This window comes from Tetranychus urticae, unplaced genomic scaffold (assembly GCF_039701765.1).
Source record: "Tetranychus urticae isolate SD_2017Ah unplaced genomic scaffold, NJAU_TeUrti_SD_1.0 Scaffold_5, whole genome shotgun sequence".
NCBI classification, from domain to species: Eukaryota; Metazoa; Arthropoda; class Arachnida; order Trombidiformes; family Tetranychidae; genus Tetranychus; species Tetranychus urticae.
The window spans coordinates 228,001-233,000 of NW_028315837.1; the positions used below are offsets into that span (position 1 = coordinate 228,001).

The 5,000-nt window shown below is 40.8% G+C and overlaps 2 non-coding genes and 1 pseudogene across 2 annotated transcripts in view; all 3 read right to left on the reverse strand.

Moving 5' to 3' along the window:
• LOC149092791 (large subunit ribosomal RNA) overlaps positions 1 to 977 on the reverse strand; it is a 4,168-nt gene extending 3,191 nt beyond the window's left edge. Inside the window, exon 1 of the ribosomal RNA XR_016200584.1 lies at positions 1 to 977. This exon is cut by the window's left edge and continues 3,191 nt beyond it. This is a non-coding gene — a ribosomal RNA (large subunit ribosomal RNA).
• Positions 978 to 1,453: 476 nt separating this feature from the next.
• On the reverse strand, positions 1,454 to 1,608 carry LOC149092792 (5.8S ribosomal RNA). Its single transcript, XR_016200614.1, has one exon. It is a non-coding gene; the product is annotated as a 5.8S ribosomal RNA (ribosomal RNA).
• Positions 1,609 to 2,095: 487 nt separating this feature from the next.
• LOC149092793 (small subunit ribosomal RNA) lies at positions 2,096 to 4,863 on the reverse strand (annotated as a pseudogene).
• Positions 4,864 to 5,000: the final 137 nt, after the last annotated feature.

The following is a 5,000-nucleotide window of genomic DNA, read 5'->3' on the forward strand; positions in this document are numbered from 1 at the left end:
AAGCTTGCCACTTTTACCAACAAACCACCAAAAGCCAGCCAATCCATGAGTTGTTTCAACACCAGGTGAAGAAACAGACATCATCAACGAAAGACTAGTCGGATTCGTCAGAGCAGATGACAAGCATTGTTGACCCTGCATAAGCAGAGATTCATCTCCAATGTGACTGTGGTAACAGTTGCCAACACTAGCTCACAGGCTAAGTCTAACAACGCAAGGAATATTAGTAGCTGTGAAAACTAAATGCTGATTAGGTGTGTGTTTAGTACACCTTGCTGTTATCACTTGAACAAGAGTTTTGCACTCTCCTTCACATTGGTCGTGGTTTGAGCACGAGAGTTGAGAAAATGCACTCCTCATGCACATATTGCACTCCTCCTATCAATACCAAGATCCAAGGGCAGGCTAAAAGTTACCCCTTAACCTACTGATCTTGGAACGCTGTAAAGCATTCTTAGCACTGAATAGAAAAAGGCAACAATACACAAGAGGAGCTGAGTTCTCCTCTCAGCTACACTTCGTGGTTCTATCCGTTTCTCTACAAGCGGTTTCACGTCCTTTTGAACTCTCTCTTCAAAGTACTTTGCAACTTTCCCTCACGGTACTTGTTTGCTATCGATATTACCATCGTATTTAGTCTTAGGAGGAGTTTACCTCCTAATTTGGATTGCACTCTCAAGCAATCTGACTCTATCCGCGACTAAAGCCAGTAATCGATATTCCATTAACCAAGATCTGCCACCGGCCTAGAACCGTCTCTGGGAAGAGGGCCCTTGTCAGAGGGACTTGCAGATTTAGTTGAAATAATCGTGACTCTAGCCATTACGCAGCACCGCTTTCCACCTTTCAATGGAAAACCTTTGCGCCGGACTCATCCCTTTTCACTCGCCGTTACTCAGGGAATCTCATTTGATTTCTTTTCCTCCGCTGAATTATATGCTTAAATTCGGCGGGTAACCTCACCTGATCTGAGATCAAAAATATTGATTAAGTTGATTAATGTTTATTTGTGTTGTTTGCAAGCAAGCAACGTAAATCTACTTTAATGTTTGCACAAATTTTGCCTTTGCATTACTTCTTAGGTCTGCTTTAACAGAATGAAATAGCTACTATTTGTACGATTTATACAAGTGCAAGAAGATTCATCAGTTAACAGGTTAGTTGATCACCATAGTTATCTGCAATACGACTTTAGCGTCGTCAGATAGGCGACTAACCTTAGAATCTCATGCTAGTATCTATTCATATATACTGCTTGCAGAGATGAAATATGCATTGTACACAAAATTTATCATGTGAAACAAGTAGATTTGAGATTCTCCTTACTAAATTGCAACGAATTGCAATTAAGAAAAGGAATAAAACATCAAGATTCATGCATATAAATATACAATCCTCTCAAAACAATGCATATATGGTAGTATGCAAGTGTTTTGTTGATTATTTTACATCTCAACTCTCAGACAGATGTGACCTCGGAAAAGACCCGAAAGCCGCAATGTGCGTTGGAAGCTCAAGTGCTCGGCGTGTCCTGCAATTCGCACCGATTATCGTAGCTAGCTACGTTCTTCATCGATTGGTAATTCGAGTGATCCACCGCTTGAAGATGTATCTTTGCCACCGTGGGACTTTTAATAAGTATCCTAAATCTGCATTGAGAGGGTTTGAAAACAATTGTATGCAGTTTATAAAAACCATAGTTGTCTTTACTTAGTTAGGCGAAGAAGTGTAAAACTTCCTTCTTTAAACCTTGCCGTCAGCATAAGCTGAAGACTTGATCAGGTACCAAGTATGTAGCAAGACAGGCTTTTCATTATAAACTACAATTGTTTTGCAAAAGAAATTATGGCTATCGTTAGATAACCCTCACTCTTTGTTGCATTGGATAATGAAAGATGGATGTATGAATGAACGAATGTAATGCAAATTAGAATCATGTTGCAATGGCTAAATGTTTGCAATAAACATTCACAATTGCGACTCTAATGCAAATACAATTCAATTGCATTCACCATATTAGCATCTACAATATCACTATGCAGAGTGTTTGATTGTTTGAAGGTTGTATTTCTCTTATAATAAGAGGGTAATACGTTAATGATCCTTCCGCAGGTTCACCTACGGAAACCTTGTTACGACTTTTACTTCCTCTAAATGATCAAGTTTGAACATCTTTCCAGCACAATCCGACCACTAGTTTCCCAATGGTCTGGATTGACCAGTCCGAAGTCCTCACTAAATCATTCAATCGGTAGTAGCGACGGGCGGTGTGTACAAAGGGCAGGGACGTAATCAACGCAAGCTAATGACTCACGCTTACTGGGAATTCCTCGTTCATGGGCAATAATTACAATGCCCAATCCCCATCACGAAATGGGTTCAAGCGGTTACCCACTCCTTTCGGAGCAGGAAACAGTATGCACGATGACCACTTCAGTGTAGCACGCGTGCGGCCCCGGACATCTAAGGGCATCACAGACCTGTTATTGCTCTGTTTCGTGCGGCTGCGAGCGCCGCTTGTCCCTCTAAGAAGTCCTTACAGTGCTACAGCATCCTTACCCTAGCCAATTCTGTAGGCTAATAGCAGCAGAGCCCTCAACAGCCGAAACCATCAAGAGATACTACCACCCACAGGTTGACTAAGGGGGAGTACTGCAGTGTAAACTGCAAGTCTATTTAGTAGGCTAGAGTCTCGTTCGTTATCAGAATTAACCAGACAAATCACTCCACCAACTAAGAACGGCCATGCACCACCACCCACTGAATCAAGAAAGAGCTCTCAATCTGTCAATCCTCTCAGTGTCCGGGCCGGGTGAGTTTTCCCGTGTTGAGTCAAATTAAGCCGCAAGCTCCACTCCTGGTGGTGCCCTTCCGTCAATTCCTTTAAGTTTCAGCTTTGCAACCATACTTCCCCCGGAACCCAAAAACTTTGGTTTCCCGGAAGCTTCCATTCGAGTCATGAAATTAGTTACTCAGAATGATCGCTGGTTGGCATCGTTTATGGTTAGAACTAGGGCGGTATCTGATCGCCTTCGAACCTCTAACTTTCGTTCTTGATTAATGAAAACATTCTTGGCAAATGCTTTCGCTGTAGTTTGTCTTGCGACGGTCCAAGAATTTCACCTCTAGCGCCGCAATACAAATGCCCCCGTCTGTCCCTCTTAATCATTACCTTGGATTCTTAAGACCAACAAAATAGAACCAAGGTCCTATTCCATTATTCCATGCAAGATCATTCAAGTTAAGGTAGTGGTACGCATCATATAGATGGTTGACCATACCGTTTTTAGGCACCTCTTTCGAGGTTTTGGACGCCTGCTTTGAGCACTCTGATTTTTTCAAGGTAAAAGTCTCGATCGCTTGAATCAACACTCGGTAAAGAGCATTGATAGCAAATATCGAGCAATTTTCTGTCTAAACACTATGAATGTAACCACCAGGAAAGAGGAATGAAGGTTCAAGCAAGCATCCGTAGACACAAGCAAGAAACCTAACATCACCATCTAACCCTTTAATCAGTGGACCCCATAGGTTCGACTGAAATCCAACTACGAGCTTTTTAACCGCAGCAACTTTAATATACGCTATTGGAGCTGGAATTACCGCGGCTGCTGGCACCAGACTTGCCCTCCAATAACCTGTGGGGAAAAAGTTTGAGACTTTTTGGTTTTTTTCTTGTATCTCGTAAGATAATGGTTGAATTTTTCTGAAAATTCAACATGTTAGAGTTGGATAGTGTAGATTTGATAATTGAGAAATCCAGAATGAAAAAAACAAAGGTCACTTCACAATCATCGCTCAAACTAGGAGGAGAAAAATTTTTTATTTTCGATTAATGTTAAACTCTCATAGACAGAAAATGACTAAGTCAACTTTTTTGAAGCTAAAATTCCATTCAAAATTGAATATCTTTCAAACGACTAATCTGAATTTTTTGGACTGTACTTTAACTGAAAGGTCTCAAAGAGTTGCATCGATTGGTTTATTTTTTTAGCTTCATAAAATGTTGTTCATGAGGTTATTCACGAAACCAATTTCATTTAAAAAAAATTTTCTCCTCCTAGTTTGAGCGATGATTGTGAAGTGACCTTTGTTTTTTTTCATTCTGGATTTCTCAATTATCAAAGCTACACTATCCAACTCTAACATGTTGAATTTTCAGAAAAATTCAACCATTATCTTACGAGATACAAGAAAAAAACCAAAAAGTCTCAAACTTTTTCCCCACAGGTTAGATCCTCGTTAAAGGATTTAAATTGTACTCATTCCAATTACGGGGCCTCAATAGAGTCCCGTATTGTTATTTTTCGTCACTACATCCCCGTACTGGGATTGTGTAATTTGCGCGCCTGCTGCCTTCCTTAGATGTGGTAGCCGTTTCTCAGGCTCCCTCTCCGGAATCGAACCCTAATTCCCCGTTACCCGTTACAACCATGGTAGGCGCATAACCTACCATCGACAGTTGATAAGGCAGTTGCTTGAGGGATACATCGTCGGCTCAGAGGCCATACGATTTGCTCAGTTATTCAGAGTCATCACAAGAAATGCAACCGAAGTTGCTAAGATCCCCACTGCTAGTCCTTAGACAGCGACCGAAATCACTGAACAGGGTTCTAGGTGAATAAGAATCATTGGTCTTGTACTAATAAATGCGATCCTTCCGTCAGCAAGCTGAGGTTGGAACACTTGTTCATGTATTAGCTCTAGAATTACCACAGTTACCCATGTAAAAAAGAATATCCGAGGAACCGTAACTGATTTAATGAGCCATTCGCGGTTTCACTTTATAAACAGTATGTACTTAGACATGCATGGCTTAATCTTTGAGACAAGCATATGACTACTGGCAGGATCAACCAGGTAACTTGATGTTTTAGCAAAGTAAAATGCTAAACAAGTTGTTTTTGCAGCTATAAATACGATATCCTCAGCTAACAACCAGCAAGTGGATGCTAACTTTAACGAGGTATCGAGATTTATGTCGTGCATTAAGATAATTC